A 20499-nucleotide genomic window follows, 5' to 3' on the forward strand; every position below is an offset into this window, starting at 1 on the left:
GCCTTTCACATGGAAAACGGTGTATTTTGTTCTCCTTTTTATGTATCACTCAGATCTGGCCTCCCAGTGACTTTTATAAATTATATATTTAATTAAATGTAACATTGTTACAAATAAAATTAAAAACCTGTGATCATTTTGCAACATCACACTTTTAGCTGCATCACTCTTCCCATGGGATGTATTCTGTCTATTTATATTGGTCTCGCCTCTTCTTGACAGTCCACACTAGGATCCAGCACTGTGCCATTTTACACGAACACCTGTGAATCACTTCACCTCCTCGGCTGTATGGTGAGCACTGTTTATGCGATCAAGGGCTGGGTGTTATAGGAAGACATGTCCCCTGTGTCTAGCTTGATCTCATTCTCCTACAGGTACGATCATGGAGCTGCTGGATCCTGGGGGAGCCTTGTGCTTTTAGAAGACTTTTCTACCACCATGCTTCTCAAACTGGGTGCCCATATCTTTAAGGGAACCTAAGGACAAGGACAGCTAACAAATTGAGCGTTTACCATATGCCCAGCACTGCCCTACGCACTTTGATGTATATCAAGTCATGCCGCCCTCATCCCAGAGGCTTAGGGGGTGGGTGCCGTCCTCAGCTCCTCTTAGCACAGAGAAAATAGGTCACTATCTACCTGTGGTTTTGAATGATTGATCCTGGGATCTTCCTTCTGCATTTCCATATATCAAAGGTCACTTGCTTTATATTTCTCCCCTTGAACTAAAAGCATTTAGTCTGCTGTTGGCCCACAGTGATTATAGAGAAAGTTAGTGAAGCCCATTCCTTCCCCGAGGCGGGAATGGGCTTCCCTCTGCACGGTGACACCGTCCTCGGTCTGGCTGTACTTTAGGAGGCAGGATCAGCGATGTCTGGAGTGCAGTTCCACAGCCTTGACCTTCAGCGTCCCGGCGTGCACAATACATTCCTGATTAAGTTGCAACCAGGGAGTCTGGTTTTTTAAAGAATCATGTAAAGAATCTATACCATGTATTAACTGGGTTCTCCTTGGGCAGTATATTCACGTTTCCCTCTCCTGTCACGGACCTCGCTGACTGTTCAACCTCTACTTTGGGCTCCTGTGTCACCTTGGCCGGCCCTGTCACCTCCATGGATCTCGAGTTTCTTCACCTGTAAAATGAGAAAACCTTCTGCTCCTCTGCTAAGGCATCACTGGGACGCAGGCATTTCTTTAAAACGCTGAGAGAGAGGAACGTGCCCCGGGAGTGTCAACAGGTAGGTCGACCTGATGAAGAGGTGGGACTCTTGGCATTGTCACAAGCCTTCAGCCACCGACCCCTGCCCACCCCGGGGGGCCTCATCCTTCTCTCTCCAGGGAAACAGCATTGGAGCTCCCACCACGTGCCCACCCGCCCAGCCTCCGTGGGCATCCCCTGACCCGTCCGCCCAACTATAGATTCCAGTGTTTTTTATTGAATCCCCTGCACCTAGCCCAGTGCTTGACACGTGGCCGGTGCTCAGTCAATAGTATTGAAGGAAAGAAAGAATAAATGGATGAATGTAAGTTTGGAAAAATGTGGGTTATTGACACTTCTCCCAAGAGAGAGACAGACCAGAGCTCTATAAGTGTCTATTTAGGACAAGAGATAGACAAGGGCTCTGTATATGTCCATTTTTGTGAACCTGGAGAATTATCTGGGAGGCAAGGAGGAGGGTCAGGGCAGGAGTTGGAGGGGGGGGCCTGAATCACAGCGTGCATGGGAGTCAAACCAAGCAAGCATGTGGGCGTTCTTCTGAGTCGAGGGCGGAGGGAGCTGAGCTCCACAGTCTAGGCTTTGCTGTGTGACAGGGACAGTTATTCGGGAAAGCCACGCGATCACATACGTGAACCTGAAAGGCTGTTGGCCTTGCTGCCACCCGAGAGCAAGACCAGCCCATCGTTCGGCCTGTGTTTTCTTTTGTTTGTACTGGATCCTGTCACAAAGGGATTGCTGTCTGTGACAGTCAGGTGGCCCTTAACTCCGTAACAAGACTAATACAGCCTTACTTGTTCACAAGAGAGGATGTTGCATAGAAACTAATACCACCCAGTAAAGTCCAAGCCAAGTGCCTCTACTGGGAAAGCTCTTCCCAGTCTGATAAGTCTGTCCCTCCCTGGGCCCACAGCAAATGCACCGTGTCGCTTAGTGAATCCCTGTACAGGATGATCTCTTCCTGAAAAAACACTGCAGCCTTCATGCTTTCATTGCTGACACTTTGATGTTTGAGCGAGCCACCCAGGTGATAAGGGAGTGGGCAGAAAGTGACAGTCACCCCTGAGAGCAGACCTTGCCCAGCCCTTGGCTTCCTGCCCGAGGGAGGTGCTCAGTAAACCCAGCTGATCTCATTCCCCCCTTTCCTCTCTGTCTCACCCTGCATGGCTCCCTTTTCACCTCCTGTTTGCCTTAACAGCCCTTTCTTAAAATGAGTCCATTTGCTTGTGTGAAGCGCGGAAACCCATCAGGCCGGAAGGATTCAGCTTTTTTTACCCCCCACCCCCAGGCTCCGGTCGCGGGGCCCCGCCCCGGTGGCCCTCTGTCCTTGGGTTTTGCCGGCTCACGTCAAAGCGAGGTCCAGCCTTTGGAACAAAAGGCACCACATGCCAGGCAGGAAGACCCTGCAGCATCACCGGACATGACTGCGCCTGAGAACGAGACACCGGCTCCCCCCCTCGCCACGGGGCAGTGCTTCCAGGGCCTTGGGGGGCGGCGAGGAAATCCCCGCTCCTTTTCTCAGAGCTTTGATGTGCCACTGTAACCAATGCACAGCGGGCCCTGCACCCTGGTTTGAATTTAAGCCGTCCTGTTGCATTTGAGCTAACCTCCCTTTACAGGAGAATTACACAATAACCACATCACAGGGAAGCCTTCGCTGCCAGCACAGTGACATGGCCCTAAGGGTCCACAGCCTCCACTGAGGAAGCGCAGATGTCTGGGCGAAGGAAGAATTTTGTTTGTAAGCTGCTCGGGGTCTGGACTTGTTCTCTGGCTCCTTAGCGATCTACTGAAAGAAGCCATTTCGTCTCCACCCTGTAAGACCAAATCCTTTCCTTGCCCTTCTGGCTTCCTGACTGATGAAGGAAGCCTTGGTCTATTTCAGTTGGTTAGTGGAACATCGTCAGTTTGGCTGCCTGTACTTACGCAGCCGTACCGTTCCTAGCGGGACAGTGCAGTCTTTAAATAAAGCACAGAGTGGGGTGTTCAGACCTGGGCTCCAATGCCTGCATTGCCACATTTAGCTGTGCGCTCATGGGTAGGTCATCAACCGGACCACATGTGATTTTGCCTCTGGAAAAATCAACAGTGGGACCCAGCAGTCTCTGTGTCCCATTCCAGCTCTAACATCTGGCGTTTCTCCCTTGACCATGTCTCTGGGCTAGAGAATTGTTGGCAAATTTCAGCCTAACTCATAGCATCCTGACATGGCATCTGTCCCTCGAGAGGTAACACAGGCATGTAACAATTAGCTGCAAAATTTCCTCATTATAAATTGCCAAAGAGGGTTCATCAGGCTCCAGACTGGATCTTGGCTAGCTCTGAGTAGTCCGTTTTTATTGTGTGTCTTAGAGACATTCATGAGATATTTTCCATGTGCATTTCCCTTGTGTGGTATGATCTCTGGGAGAATTCAGGTGCAACAAAAGCAGATGTCAGAGAAATGTCAGGTCATTCCGACTCACTGCAGTTTATCTTTGCAATCGTGCACGAGGCACAACCCAGAAATACAGAAATGAGGAAGCAGAAGAAATTCAGACCCACCGCCCTATGCCTGGCTCATGCAGACCAGCCAGTGAGACGACTCTGTGACCTCCCACCCTGGATACTTTTGGTAGCCATGTCACTGGGATAAAGGCATGTCCACGTTGTCTTGTCCTGAACCAAGGGGGAAAATGCTTGAAATCTCAACCTCTTCCTAATCCCATAGGAGTCCTTTAATGGCTCAAGCAATGCCGTCCCCGATTGAAATGGAAGACGGTGGTTGGTGGTCATTTTTCACTCTGTGACAACAAAATCCAAGGCCCAGCCCAATGCTGTTGCTTTGGGAGACCCTAACTACAGTGTCTGAACTTATAGACACCTGTGAAAAGTCTCTGGGGCCTCAAGGTCACATCAAGTCAAAGTCTTCTTTGCAGCTGTGAGCACAGTCAGGCAGCTAAGGAGGAACTGCCCACTCAGCTCCTGGTTCTTCCCTCCTTTCTGAACTGTGTCTTGACGTAGCAAATGGCTTAGGAATAAAGGATGGTTTTGCTTACCACCACCAGCTTCCAGAGGCCGAGATGGTAGCTGGAACCCAGGCCACAGGGGAGAAGAAAAGAGGGCAAGATGGTGGACCTTTGGGTCGGTCTCTGGTGAGCTCTAACCTCATTGGTCCCTAACACCATGTCTGTGCCTGACTTGAGTGACACTGATCAGTGTCACGGAATCTGATCCTGTCATCAGGAGCCACACCTCTTTTGGAAGAGCAGGCCTCCACCTTTACTTTAACCTCACCACGAATGCCATCCTTCCTGTCTTCACAGCCACAACAGAGAAAGAGGCACCAGCTTAGTACCACCCAGGAACCCTTGGGTGGGGGGATAGGGCTGGAAGTTTCCCTTTGCCACTGCAGGGGTGGCATGTCTGCACTTGCCCTTTCTCCAAGCTTGTTGCTCACTCTCAGCGACAGACGATCAAAGCTGAGTGAGTCAGGGTCTCCCCGGGACCCAAGGGACCTACGTAGCAACTTACCAGATGGGACCAGAGACCCAGTGGAAGAATCCATGGGCATCTACCATTGCTTGACTCTGCTTCCTGATTCAGCCTTCCATACCACGGGAGTCTGACTCAAGATTTGTCACCTGTGAAAAGTCTGTGAAAAGACACATATATAAAATATATATATAATATAAATAATTATATTAATTAATATATTAATTAATATATATTTATTAATTTATAAATTATTAATTAATTTATTTATTAATATATATTTATTATATAAGTTTATTAATATATTTATTAATTTATAAATTATTAATTAATTTATTTATCAATATATTTATTATATAAGTTTATTAATATATTTATTAATTTATATTAATTTATAAATTATTAATTAATTTATAAAATATAAATAATTATATATAATATATATAAAATATATTTATATTTAAATATAATATATTTAAAAAATAAGTTCCCCCAGAATCCACTTAATACTGAGGATGATATCAATTTTTCAAGAAAGGAAAGCCAGTACTCTTGGTGCGCTATCCACCTTGCTTAAGATACAAAAGGAATACGCGATCTATCATTGGGTCGGCAGAACTTGCCATCTTTGGGCCAAAATACGAATTCCCTTCGGCTAGTAAGTCTACAACCAATCAAGTCAGGAGATTAAAAAATCAGTTAAACTTTTTACTAGACCGAGGCGTCGGGCACATTCATTCAAAACAATCAAACTACTACTCCTGAGAAGATACATACACGATTCCTCTGAGAATTTGATCCCTCATACCTCCATATCTCTAGTAAAATTAGAAATTCTTGGACTCAGAGCCCATCTGTGTTGCCTAGTTTTTAATCTCTCCAACTTCTGGCAGAGTGTGAGGTGTGCAGTAAATTGTCTTAAAATGCTTTTTGCTTCCTGGAAAGTTAAATGCTTGGTCCCAAGATTTTACCGCAATATTCCATACCCAGGAAGGGACTCTAAAACTGAGTCTGGATTTTATTGTAAGAAAAGTGACATTGGTAAGCAGGTTATTAAGCGGCAAATGAGGTCACATTTTTACAACACAACTCTTTTCCTTCAACGTTGTGGGTATGTAACAGTTCTCCTCTTTGCTAGTTACTTAATGCCTTTAATTTGCAGAACTTTTTCATGGTCTAATTGGCACCTTCATTGGAAACATTATAAATCTTTTTTTCTCAAAGGAGCAATAGCTTTAATAATGGAATAAAAGCATTGCGACCAGAAACATACTTCCTCTCCCTTTCCTCATGTCAGGAAGCCCTTTAGGGTACATGAACATGAGTCATCGTATTATGCTTTATAATGAGTATTTTTCTCTCTTTTTTTCTCCTCTAATGGGACAACATTGCTTGTAGCCTCAATCAGTCACAATAAGACGTAAGCAGGCCAACTCCAAACACAAATCATAGGAACAACTGTGAATAACTGCAGTAAACCACATCCAATCCTTCCTTTAATTTATGCTAACGTGACGTTAGAGCAGCACAAATGGCCATGACCAGTTTCTCGGTATATAATTTATAGAAAGTTACAACACCTCCAGCTGTAAGCACTAGCACGGCCAAGGCACCGGCTTTCAAAATCAAGCCCACTGAGTTCTTAAGAGGACAAAAGGAATCCCGGGGACGACGAAACAGGGCACCTGTGATGCTTTTTATCCCTCAATGCCCAAGGAAGACATCACAAAAGGGTCCCTTTTCCTTGGAACCCAAGTGCTTCTCAGACCCCTTCCCACACAGGAGGGCTCCAGGAAGCCACCATCACTTTACCCGAGTTGGCTTATGAGTTCAAGTCTCTTTGTCATCCCTTCCCTATATGTGTATGTAAAACTCTTTCTAGTAATGGAAATGAATTGATTTTATAGCTCATCTTTAAAAAGTTTCATTAAACCCCTGTAACTAAGATGTTATTTTCACTAATAGATGAAATTGAGGCTCGAAAACACAGACAGCTATTTTTGTTTGTGCAAAAGTCCTGCAACTTCTATAGATTGCCCAGCACATAGTAGGTGCTCAAAGTTATTTACAGAATAAATGAAAGCAGAATTAGTATTACCAGCCAGAGCAAAAGATGACAAGAACCAATTATAGGTCCAGCCTTATTCATGGATAGCATAAACAGCCACGGACACGATCTGTGTATTAGTCAAGAATCTCCAGGGAAAAAGAACCAATAGAAGATATATATGTGTGTGTATATACGTATGTACATGAGAACTGGCTCACAAGACTGTGGGCACTGGCAAACCTGGCAGGCTGCAGACCCACAGAAGAGTTGATGTTGCAGCTTGAATCCAGAGACCGTCTGGAGGCAGATTCCTTCTGCCTTGGGGGGTCCTCAGTCTTTTCTCTTTAAGCCTTCAACAGATTGGATGAGGCCCACCCACAATAATTGGCTTTACGCAGAGTCCACTGACATAAATGTGAATCTCATCTGCAAAAATACCTTCACAGCAACATCTAGATGCAATCTGGATCAACATTCCAATAGAATTTCATGAAATTTCACAAGCTCATTCGAAAATTTGTGTGCAAACGCAAATGGCCAATAACAGCCAAGGAAATCTCAGGAAGGAGCAAAGTGCTGTTTTCACTGCTGGGTTTTGAGTTTATTAAGAACTACGGTAAATTAAGAGAGAGGTATTTGAACAAGGAGAGACAAATACACGGACGGAGCAGGGAGAGAATCCAAAAACAGACCCACTCACGTATGGACACTTGCTTTATGACCAAGATGACATGGCAGAGCACTGGGGAAAGGATGGTCTTTCAACAAATGGTGCAATCAAATGCATATCCATATGGAAAAAGATGAAACTTGATTCCCACCTCAGGCTATGCACAAAAATCAACTCCAAGCGGATTTTAGAACTAAATGTGAAAGTTGGAACAATTAAACTTCAACAAATTAATATGGTGGAGTATTTTTGTTTGATTTTTTAAAAAAATTGTCCCTTTTGACAAAGGGTGTTCATTTATTTATTTTTTAAACATCTTTATTGGAGTATAATTGCTTTACAATGGTGTGTTAGTTTCTGCTTTATAACAAAGTGAATCAGCTATACGTATACATATATCCCCACATCTCCTCCCTCTTGCGCCTCCCTCCCACCCTCCCTATCCCACCCCTCTAGGTGGTCACAAAGCACCGAGCTGATCTCCCTGTGCTATGCGGCTGCTTCCCACTAGCTATCTATTTTACATTTGGTAGTGTATATATGTCCATGCCACTCTCTCACTTCATCCCAGCTTACCCTTCCCCCTTCTCGTGTCCTCAGGTCCATTCTCTACGTCTGAGTCTTTATTCCTGTAATATGGTAGAGTATTATCAGGACTTTGGGAGAGGAAAAGATGTGTTAAGCAGGATACAAAAACAAAACCAAAACCCACTAATCATAAAGAGAAAACTGAAAAACTGTAATGAGTACATTAAAATTAAGAATTTTTATTTATCAAAGACACAATAAAAACATGAAAAGGCCAGACACAGAGTGGGAAATATAACCACAACCTAAATCAACAAAGGGGTCCTATCCAGAAGATACTGAGTCATTAAGAAAAAAAAAAAAAGACAACCAAGTAGAAAAATAGGCAAGAGATTTGAACAAGCATTTCATAAGAGATCTCCAAGTAGCTAATAAATAGATGAAAAGGTGTTCAACTTCATTAGTAATGAGGAATGTGCAAATTACAACCATAGTAAGATACCTCTACACACTGCCATCTAGACATTTTAAAATGGAAAAGACAGACAATACCAAGTACTAGCAAAGATACGGAGCAAATGAAACTCTCATCCACTGTCTGTAGGAGGCTAAGTTAGTATAAACCTTGGAAAATGGTTTAGCATTATCTACTAATGTTTGATAAACTCATGACCTAGGATAGCAGTTTTACATACGTGTATGTGTGTGTGTGTGTAAGACTTGTACAAGAATCATCATAGCAATGCTGTTAATAATGGTCCCAAACTAAAAACAACACCCAAATATCTGTCAACAGAATAGATAGATATAACAAAATACTCTAAAGCAATTAAAATAAACAAACATTTGCCACTATATGCAACAACATGGAAGAATTTCACAATCTTAATGTTGAGTGAAAGAAACCAGAAGCAAAAGTCTGCATACAATATAACTCCATTTATATAAAGTTCAAAACTAGGCAAAATTGAACTCTGGTGTTAGCAGTCAGAATTTCTGCTACTTTAGGAGAGGAGGAAAGGAAAGCACCTGAGAAAGAGGGACTCATGGAGACTTCTTGGGTGGGGATGTGGTTTTATTTCTCGATAAGGTGGTAGAGACAAGATGTGATCACTTGGAGGTGACTTATCAAGCTATATACTTAGGATTTTATGTTGCACTTTAATAAAAAGAACTTTTAAATTCTTTAGCTGATTTGGTAGAAAAAGTTGAGGAAATCTGAAATAGAGAATAAAGTGGCAAAGAAATTTTTTTTTCCACACACACACACACTGTATTTTATTTTTACAAGAGATAAATAGACTGACATCAAGCATTGTACATGGATGACCACAACAAAAGCAACAATGATTGCAATTACCAAACACGAAACACACTCATACTATGTCATAATATTGACATTCAGTCCAGTAATCCTCCACTGTAACAGCTCATTTACTTTGCAGTGAAAATTGATTTGTATATTCTTTGCCTCTGAGTCCTTGTGGGATTTTTTTTTTAATTCAAACAGAAAGTCACAAAAATTATACTCATCCTCATCAGTTCACTCAGTCCCATGTAATTAATTTTTTTTTCATCTTGATCTTTTGTTAGCACTTTTTTGAGTTCATCAGTTTTTCATTAGAGTTCTGAAAATGCTTATTCATTCAGTTCAGCAGTACAGTCAGTTACCAGAAACCTGTACTTGTCAGAGTCTTTTCCATGAATTTCTTGAAGATGAAACCCTTTTATAGGAACATATTTGCAAAAGCATCAGAGTACACCCAGAACTGTCTGTAAATGACAAAAGACTTAAAACTGACCACGGTTAAAGATTTGATGAAAGTTCATAATAATGCAGTTGACAAGGAAATTTAGTTATTTCTGAGATATACATTTTAAAGTAATAACTAGGATTATGACTTATAACATTATACCAGACCATATAAGATTTTTAGAAATAGAAAAAGCTAAGAAAGGTAAAGGATTAATCTTGAGATCGACATCCAAGTACTAAGAGTTCCAGAACAAAAGGTTATAGAAGAAAAGTGGAGGAAGAAATTATCCAAAATATTTCAATGGAACTTCCTAGAACTAAAATTCAAAGTAGCCTCCTAATCCATCAAGGCACATCACAAACAAATTTCAGAATACTGGGGCAAAGAGTAGATCCTAAAATCTTTCAAAGAGAAATAATATCCAACTTCTCCCATCCATATAGGAGCAGAACCTTCAACATTTGCAGAGAAAACAATTTTCAGTGTAGAATTCTACACCCAGCAACACTATCAATTAGTGAAGAATAAAGACTGTTTTTGTTTTTTTGTTTTTTTTTAAATTAATAGCTACTCTATTTTATTTATTTATTTATTTATTTATAGCTGTATTGGGTCCTCGTTTCTGTGTGAGGGCTTTCTGTAGTTGCGGCGAGCGGGGGCCACTCTTCATTGCGGTGCGCGGGCCTCTCACTATCGCGGCCCCTCCCGTTGCGGAGCACAGGCTCCAGACGCGCAGGCTCAGCAGTTGTGGCTCACGGGCCCAGTTGCTCCGCGGCATGTGGGATCTTCCCAGACCAGGGCTCGAACCCGTGTCCCCTGCATTGGCAGGCAGATTCTCAACCACTGCGCCACCAGGGAAGCCCTGTGTTTTGTTTTTTTTTTTTTTTTAAGATTTGACTGCACCGTGAAGCTTGCGGGATCTTAGTTCCCTGACCTGGGATTGAACCCCGGCCCTCAGTGGTGGAAGTGCAGAGTCCTAACCACTGGACAACCAGGGAATTCCTTAAACAAGATTTAAGAATGCTCACAAGGCTAGAGTTTGCTCCCAAATAGGAAAACCGCATATTGTTTTGTTTCAAAAGGTTACAAATTCAGTGCTTGAGAAATGCAGCAGGTAAACAACAGGACTAGTAAAGTCTGTTTTTGGAGTTGTCTGCCAGCAAACAAGCAGGCCTCTGTCCAGGAAGCCTTTTCTTATGAGGCGGTTTGAAGGAAGGTTCTGTTTACATCCCACCCTGCCCTTCTCCCCTTCAACCACCCTCACTTCTTTTTTCTTGAACTTCTCATAGTGATAGAAATTGGTGGCATTGTCCTTAGCAGGACTCTTGTGGTTAGGGATGGGGGGGGGACCCCTTCTCAAAGGGCAAGTGTTGGGCTCTTCTTTGCTCTCCATTTGGGGGCATTGAGTGCCGCGTGATAAGATCGGTGGGCTGCTCATAATTTACACATTGCTGGTGAACACAGAGGATGTTTCACTGTCTTTCTTCTTGTTCTGCTGCCCTGCCAACAGATGTTAGTATCCTCCGTGGAAATATTTTTTATTTCAGCATAACGTTGGAGGTCCACCTTGGGCATGCTGCCCGGCATCTGGTTGGGAGACATCTCCACGGTCTTTGCTGAGGACGCTTGCTGCAGGTTCATAGAGACTGCATTCCTCAGCTTGACTTTCTGCTTTCGTGTTCTTCATCCCTTTCCTCTTCTTCAGCTCTGTCCCAAAGTTCTCCATCATGTGTGCAACCTCATGCCTTTGGTTGGTTTCTGCACGAATGACGTGCTCAAATGGGGTCTTCCTCTTCATTGATCTCTTCTGTGCCTCTGTTCTTCAGTTTCCTTATGTCTCCACTCCTCCTGTCTTCTGAGTGGTCTCCCCTTGTACTTTCTCTCTTGCCAGCAGGGCCACAGCACAGGCCATGAGCCCCCTTCCCCAAGTCCTGCACCCCTCAGGGCTCCTCCAGTTTGATAAGTGTCTTTTGAGTCCAGCTCATCTTCCCACAACTCTGAGTGGGTCCACTGTGGGTGGAGAGTCTCCATGATGGCACAGACCATGAGGTCCAGCTGCAGCAGTCAAGATATTTTTAGACATGCAAGATCTCAAAAAACAAAGACAAGACAAAAACAAAAAACAAAACAAAAAAGCCTCTCAGGCACGCTTTCTTATGCAGCTACGTATGTACTCTTTGAAAACAAAGGAATAAATCTAGAAAGAGAAAGATATTGGCTCCAGAAACCAGGGATCCAACAAGAGAGAAGGGAAGCAGTCCCCAGGAGATGCTGAAGAGAGGCCATAAGATGATCTGCACACTCGACAGGAGGGCAGAGGGGTCCAGGAGGAAGGGCTCAGTGAAAAAGAATGAAACTGACAGACAACCTCTGTTACAGTATTGAGGCAGGCTTATACCTCCAGCAGAGTCATTTACTAACCCCAGGGAAACCATAATTTGTTCAAGAAAGGAAATATAATCAGAGCTTAATAAATAGCCAAGCTGCTGTTTACAGGGTCATAATGAAAATGCTAAATCTAAAAATTATTATGTAACTAAATTGAGTGGAAGGGAATACGAGTGTGGGAGGGAAAAGGTGTGAGTTGTGTGGGAAGAGAGTGAGACCCTGACTTTCAAAATGGCAAATGGCAATCATTTCTAAGATATTAAAATATCAAGAAATGGCAGTATAAAAACAGCTAAAGGGTCACAATGGCTGCATGGAGGATGTGAAAATTGGAGAGGGGAGGGGCACAGTAGAAGACTTCTGGTTTTCTTTTGCAGAACCGTAAGCAGCTTCTGGCAGGAAAGAGGTCTTTGCAGGAAAGAGCTCTCTACAGTGGCCCCCTTTGTCTTGTCACTAACCTTACACCAGGTGCCCGTCATGCTCTACTCATCTCCGGCCCTAGCACACCTTTCACATCTTTTGACCACACAGTACCTTGCCTAACCTGTTGGTTCTTTCCATAGATCAAAGAATTAGAAATGAAGAATAAGTAATTAACAGATGACCAGATCTCTCTTCCCCAGCCTTCCCTTCAGTAATCTCGTGAACAAACTGTGTGAACAAGACAGCATCTAAAGAAAGATCATGAGGAATCAACAAGCCTGCACACACGCCTGCACGCAGTGGGGGGTGGCGACGTCTCTGACCCCCTACCTCAATGGTTCACTGAGATGACTTCCCTGTTTCCCTTTTTAAAGGCTTTCATGGCTGAGCAGAATCTTCGGAGACGGTTTTTAGGAGACACTGAGTCCACCATCTCCCCCGATTGCTGGCCTTCTGATTAAAAGCAACTTTCCTTTCTACCAACATTTCTCCCTCTCTCTCTGTCGCTTTCTTGTATTGATTTTTGAGCAGTGAGCAGCTGTTACCGGATTCGGTAACAGACCTATTTGACATTCTAAGCCAGGAGCCTATAACCTATACAAACCAAACAGCTGGGTACAGGCAGCTAGGCACTGCATTGCACTTAGGTAAGTCATTTGCCTCTGGAAGAGGATACGCAAAAGTGTCCATGGCTGTGCTAGCCCGGAGAGACTGCTGGGGAAGGTTGCTTTGCTTTAGTCTTACAGGAGAAGCTGTAGCAAGAAAGACACAGGCAGCTGGGATGGGAGGAAGCCTGGACCCACTCTGTTCACCAGCTGGTGGAAGCTTGAATCCACATAAAGGACAGAAGTGGTCTTTTCTACCAGAAGGAATCACCAAAAACGATGGACTTACAAGGAGGAAAAAGCTCAAGACACAGATAGGAATCCACATGAGAGCATCAGTTTAGGGTCTTTTCTTTGAGGTAATCTTTACCTTGTCTGGCAATACGCCCCGACTGCAGTGGGCACTGGAGAACTCGGGCTACAGAACCCTTCCTGGGAAGGTGGCCTATCCACTTGCTAACCCACATGTGAACTAACTAGCACAAGTCCCTCAGGTTCACCCATCGCTCACCCATCGCTCACCCATCCAGGCAGCTGTCCTGGCTCACAACATGGTTGAGCCCCGGACGAAAGTAGATACATCAACGGGCCTCCCCTGGGTGTTCTTTGTTAATCCCTTGAAGGACTCTATTTCACGAGCAATTCCCAAGCTGTTTGGTACGACAAGGTTAATTAACAGAGCAGTTGTTCTTTCTGTCACTCAAGAACATTGATAACAAGAGAGGAGACGGAAGGTGAGATGGGGGTCTGGTTTCTGGTCCTGGTCCTGTCTTTTTTTTTTTTTTTTAATTTTTATTATTTATTGGAGTATAGTTGATTTACAATGTTGTGTTAGTTTCAGGTGTACAGGAAAGTGATTCAGTTATACATATACGTATATCCATTCTTTTTCAGATTCTTTTCCCATGTAGGTTACTACAGAGTATTGAGCAGAGTTCCCTGTGCTATACAGTAGGTCCTTGTTGGTTACCTATTTTATATATAGTAGTGTGTATATGTCAATCCCAAACTCCTAATTTATCCCTCCCCCCTCCTTTTCCCCTTTGGTAACCATGTTTGTTTTCTATGTCTGTGAGTCTGTTTCTGTTTTGTAAATAAGTTCATTTGTATCATGTTTTTGGATTGCACGTATGAGTGATATCGTATGATATTTGTCTTTGTCTCTCTGACTTACTTCACTTAGTATGATCATCTCTAGGTCCATCCACGTTGCTGCAAATGGCATTATTTCATTCTCTTTTATGGCTGAGTAATATTCCACTGTATCTATGTACCACATCTTCTTTATCTATTCATCTGTCGATGGACATTTAGGTTGCTTCCATGTCCTGGCTATTGTAAATAGTGTTGCAATGAACAGTAGGGTGCATATATCTTTTTGAATTATGGTTTTCTCAGGGTATATGCCCAGTAGTGGGATTGCTGGGTCATATGGTAGTTTTATTTTTAGTTTTTTAGGGAACCTCCATACTGTTCTCCATAGTGGTTGTACCAATTTACATTCCCACCAACAGTGCAAGAGGGTTCCCTTTTCTCCACACCCTCTCCAGCATTTATTGTTTGTAGACTTTTTGATGATGGCCATTCTGAGTGGTGTGAGGTGATACTTCATTGTAGTTTTGATTTGCATTTCTCTAATAATTAGCGATGTTGAGCATCTTTTCATGCGCTAACATCACACTCAACGGTGAAAAGCAGAAAGCATTTCCTCTCAGATCAGGAACAAGACAAGGATGTCCACTCTCGCCACTTTTATTCAACATAGTTCTGGAAGTCCTAGCCATGGCAATCAGAGAAGAAAAAGAAATAAAAGGAATCCAGATTGGAAAGGAAGTAAAACTGTCACTGTTTGCAGATGACATGATACTATACACAGAAAATCCTGAAGATGCTACCAGAAAACTACTAGAGCTCATCAATGAATTCGGTAGAGTTGCAGGATACAGAATTAATACACAGAAATCTCTTGCATTTCTGGTTCTGTCTTAATGAATACAGCTGTTAATTGTTCTCTGACTCAGGTTACCATTCATTTTCCCTTATAGGTTTGGACTTCCTCAAGGGAATAAATATTATTTTATTCATCTTTATTTTTTCTTTGATGCCTACAAAATTGCCCATAACAAAGCAAGTGCTCAGAGATATTTCTTTTTGAATTAATGAACTGAGTGCACTTAGTCCCCTTAGCAATCACATAAACATAACTGCCTCACCCCACGTGTTGAGGGCAACATTCGGGGGTTTCATTGTCTTTTATTGATTTAGTTCTCTGTTGATTCTTCCTCCTCCTAACTCTATGTCCTTCTCTGTTGATTCATTTTTTCCTCTCTTGGCTCTCTGGGTCCCATTCGTTCTTTCAAATACTGCCTTGAAGCTGTGATTCTCAGCCATGTAATAACTCCCATTATGTCAAAGTCTCTAAAAATGTTCAGAACAATAACAATTTAAATTTCCATCCATTAAATTTTACATAAATAAAACATGCCTAATTTGGGTGGAGAGAAGTGGAAAAGAAGGTAGGGAATTAAATAAACAAGAGGATGTTGCAACCTCCAGAAAGTTGGGAAAGGTCTGTCCCAGAGGACCAGAAACCATGTACTTATATTAGTACTGGGCCTGACCATCTGTAGCAGACCCTGATAGAAATAAATCTTGTTAAAGCAATAGTTTTCAAGCTCTGCTGCTCACCTGGTTTTGTTCTTACTGGGTCTTGGAATCGCAATAGACATGGTCACAGAGTGGACTCATGGCTCAGGTGGTCATTTTAACAATAATCAGAAGGGCTCCTAAATGCAATTATTCTGAAGTTAACAAAAAGTTGACATTTTTTTCCCCAGGAAGTAGCTGGGATGGTGTCCTTTCAATTTTTCTATATGTCACTCTTATTAAATCTAGCTATAAGGTATCTCGACTCTGGCCGGCATTGGCTGAGAACAAATGCCATGCTTTGGGGGGATGGGTTAGGTTCAAGGATAGGATCAGGGAGACTAGTTAGAGAGCTACTGCAATAAGCCACAGCAAATGAGAACAGAGGTAGTGGGAGAGATCAGATGCTGGGTGTACTTTGAAGCAGAGTGGACAGGACTTGCTGATAGTTGGGATGTGGAGTATGGGAGATGAAGATTCAAGAATTTTTTACCTGAGAAACTTGAAGAATGAATTTGCCATTTACTGTGATGGGAAAGGACTATGGGGGGAATGCTTCTGGATAAAAATAGTTTGGCTTTGAACATGTCAAATTTGAGAAGCTTATAGAACCGCAGGGGAGATGTCAAGTATGTGAGTGTGGAATTCAGAAGACAGGTCCAAGATGGAGAAATAAATATGCAAATCTTCCTCCTATATATGTCTTTAAAGCTGTGGGAAAGGGGGTGAGCAGAGAAAGAACAAAAGACGTATTTTAAAGGACTCTTTAACAAAGGACAAAGAACTGTGGATTCCTGGGAAGCCAGTTCTTGGAAGTAGAGAAGAGGAGAAGAAACTGCTGGTGAGATTGGGGCTGAGAAGGAATAGGGGGCCACAAAAGAGGTGTCCTAGAGCCCCAGGGAAGAAGTCTATGGAGAAGGCAGGAGTCGTCAAAGACGGAGACACTGACCGCTGGATTCAGCGACACACAGGTCACCTGGACGAGCGCAGAGCTCGAGGAACGGGAGGGGTGAAGGCCTGGCCAGGGTAGGTTCATGAGACAATGAGAGAAGGGGAAGAGGAAGAGGCAGGCATTGGAACTAACTCTCAGGAACGTCGCTGGAAAGGGAAGCAAAGAAAAGACGCAGCCTGGGAGAAGGACGTGGGATCAAAGGGGTTTCCTTGGAATCGCAGTGCTGTGGTTACCATTATTGAGATGGGAGCTGGCACGGCGCGTTTATACGATAGAGGGAGAAATGAACAACAGGAGAGGGGCCTGATGGGAACGGAGGGCTTGGGTATCGCATCCAGGATGTACAGGATAGGGACAAAGGCAGGCAAAGCGGAGGACTGCATGGCGAGCTGTGCGGAAGTTCTCTTCTGATACTTCCATTTTCTCAGGGAAATAAGAAGCAAGGTCAAGAGCAGAGCGTGAAGGAGGGAAGGATGTCGGCCCTGGGAGGTCTGATGACTGCGTTAGGATTTCTTCAGGATTCTCTCTTTGCTTCTTTATTGAAAATAAAGTCCTTATAAGCTGAGTCTTTACCAGTTGATGATTTCTAGAACATTCCCTTCTCACTAATATACTCTTGAAAATGCTGCTATTTAATGAGTTCATGGGATTTTTCACGGGCAGATCTCCATTTCTTTCTCTGCTGTTGTGATGGGAATGATATTTTAAATCCTATTTAGAGGAAAAATCAACTCAATACAACAACTCAATTCAGCAACTCTCGACAGAGTGCCATGTGCCAGGTACTTCCGGCCCGGTGTCCGAGCTACGGGCTGGTCCCCGTGACAGTGTCATCACTGGCTTTGTATGTAACACAATTAAATGCCCTTGATGGCAGTAGCTGTCACTGCTGCTCTATCCTGCACTTTACTGCTCAACCAACACCGGCCCAGATCACCTGGGCTATAGGAACAGTCATGGTAGTTCCCCATTGTATTTGGAGGGCCATTTGCCTCGGAGGGAAAAAGAGAAAGAAAGAAAGAAAATAAGCTTAGGTGACTCTCCTCATTTTGTTCCTGGCTGGTTATTTTGGAGGGTAGGGGACTTCACTTTGTCTTTCTTTTTTTTTTGAATTTTTGAATTTTATTTTATTTATTTTTCTATACAGCAGGTTGTTCACTTTGTCTTAAAGAGAAATAAAGATTCAATTTGCTCTCTATATTAAAGCCCCAATGACAAATTTTGTCAGAGACTTAAAAAGCACCCTTTAAAAAAGTAGACAATGGGGACTTCCCTGGTGGCACAGTGTTTAAGACTCCATGCTCCCAATGCAGGGGGCCCGGGTTCGATCTCTGGTCAGGGAGCTGGATCCCACATGCATGCTGCAACTAAGAGTTGGCATGACACAACTAAGGAGACAGCGAACTGCAACTAAAGAGCTCCCGAGCTGCAGCTAAGGAGCCTGGGAGCAGCAACTAAGGAGTCCATGTGCCACAACTAAGGAGCCGGCAAGCCACAACTAAGACCCAGTGCAACCAAAAAAAAAAGTAGACAGTGGGGACTGGATTTATGTCCCTTTGTACCGACTTACAACTGCCGGCTGCCATCCAAAAACATGGAACAGTTTTAAAATTACAGTTTTGGAAAAGGCTATCCTTGATAGTATATCCTTTTGTTCATTACTGAGACCTGAAGTTAAAGGCATTTGAGAATGTTTCTTTTGACTAATGAAGAGAGAGAGAGAGAGAAAGGAAAAAATACAAATTGATCTGTTTGATTAGGGGCAAAAACTGTAGAAGAGTTGCAGAGAAAAAATATGGAGATAATAAAATAGCTGTTGGAAAGTGGACTCATGATGAATAATTAGAAATCATTTAATTTACTAATGAAATAGCTACACTGCGGTTGCCATCATGTATGCAGAAAGGAAATATTTAACTCGTAGGCACTATAAGTACTATGTAAAGTTGCTTTTTAAAGTCAAGTAACAAAAGCATGGAAGGAGCAAATTAAAGCGCTCAAAAAAAGGAAATCCAATTTGCGATGAAATTTTCCACGGAATGATTTTTCTTCCCTATCCCAAACCTGCTGATTTTTTTAAAAGCATGCTGCTCCCACCCAGATTTATTCCAAATTAAGTTGTGGTTTTCATCGTTGTAAATGCGGATTCCTGTAATGCAAATAACTCAACATTAAGAAAGAAGGAGTAATCCTGGTCCCCAAATTATCTAGTGAAATTGCCTTCCCCTAAGAGCGCACGGCATTTGAGGAATAAACACAGGAAATAGAGTAACTCTGCTCACCTCCCCATCACTGCCTTAGTAAGAATTGACTGGGGAATTTACCCCCTCGGGGAAACCATCACACACACGGTCAGTGTACATCCACAGACCTCCTGCGCTCGGCACTGGGTTTTCATCGATTTCACACGCACCTGCGGGGCCAGCTTTGTGCCAGGCCTGGGGTGGACGACAGGAGGCGATATGGAGCTGACTGACACCTCCCTATTTCTCAGGGGCTCCAGGAGTAGATGGCAAGATCACCACGTGTATACGTGACCACAAACCAAGGGTGATACGGACTTCCTGGGAGACACAGGTGCAGTGGACGAGAGATTCTGACAGGGTCAGTGGACGGGGCGAGATCTGAGAAAGGACTGGAGCTGTCGGTGGCTCCTCGACAAGCACAGGTGCTCGAGAATGACATTGTGCCCTTCTGTGATAACCACATCTCCTAGTTTCTACATGTGATGCTTTGGCCTCTGGGGCCTGAGAGGGGACTGCCCCTCCCAGAGGCAGCCAGTTCCTACAGACAGTAAACAACGCAACTGGGAGCTCACCTTTCACCTGCCAACCAACCCATCCAGAGCCGGCACCCCATCACCTCCTCTATGGGGTGCTCACTCTCCCCCCGCCCTAGTCATCCAGGGCCAGGAGCCTGACACCTAAGGAAGTCCCTACACCCAGAGCCCTGAAGTGATCCAAACGAGCCAGACCAATGCAGTTTACTGTAGTCTTAACACCAACATGCATACGTGAGGGTATAAGACTGTCTACGGTGGGTTCAGTCACTCATTGTATTGTGTTTATTGAAGTTTAAGTTAAAGAAGCTTCTCAAGCATTCTTAGTTAAATATCTATATGTAGATATAAGTACCCATACTACAAATAAGATACAATGAGATTTTGGTATAAAGTTTATTCCCGTCTATGCTAGTTAAGAACAGATTCAACAGCAAGCATGGCAAAGTCCCCAGTAAGAATAACTTAAATAAGATAGAAGCTTATTTCTCTCTCACATTCAGTCTGAAAGTAGGTGGTCCAAATCTGGTAAGTTTCCTCTACTTAATAAAATACCCAAGTGACCGAGGTTCCTTCTATTTTGCCGTTTCATCAAATGTGGTCCTCAATCCCAGAGTGGTTTCATGGTCCAATGTGGCTGCTTGAGGTCCAGTCATCACATCACAAACTCATTCCAGACAGCAGGAGCATGGAAGGGAACAATAAGGGCATGTCTCGGCATTTTAAGGACCCTTTCCAGAAGTTTTCATTAGCCAGAATTTAGTCATATAGCCACACTGAGCAGCAAAGGACGCTGGAGGTTGTGATCTTTCACTCTGGGTAGCCATATGGGCTAGCATAAAGTCCAGGGCTCTATTAGTAAAGGAAGAGGCGACAGTTCGCAGGCTCTGCCTGCCCTTCTCACAAGGAATCACTGGGGCCTCTAGGAAGATGTGACAAAGTGCAGTCCAGCCCCTCCACATTCCTATTTCTCCTCATCCTGGTTCTGTATCTCAGCGGTTCTCCTCTG

The 20499-nt window shown here is 43.5% G+C and overlaps 1 protein-coding gene across 2 annotated transcripts in view; it reads right to left on the minus strand.

Annotated features, from left to right (window-relative positions):
- Positions 1 to 1051: 1051 nt before the first annotated feature.
- MAP10 (microtubule associated protein 10) overlaps positions 1052 to 20499 on the minus strand; it is a 118105-nt gene continuing 98657 nt past the window's right edge. The window contains exons 3-4 of one of the 2 annotated variants that reach the window (XR_005016917.1): positions 4732 to 4852; positions 1052 to 1135 (exon numbers count right to left, since the gene is read on the minus strand). The gene's annotated coding sequence lies outside the window, so the exon portion shown is untranslated. Of the gene's footprint in view, positions 1136 to 4610; positions 4853 to 20499 lie in introns of those variants that run through there. The other variant, XM_036829608.1, reaches the window with a different exon arrangement.

This window comes from Balaenoptera musculus, chromosome 16, assembly GCF_009873245.2.
Source record: "Balaenoptera musculus isolate JJ_BM4_2016_0621 chromosome 16, mBalMus1.pri.v3, whole genome shotgun sequence".
Lineage (NCBI taxonomy): Eukaryota > Metazoa > Chordata > Mammalia > Artiodactyla > Balaenopteridae > Balaenoptera > Balaenoptera musculus.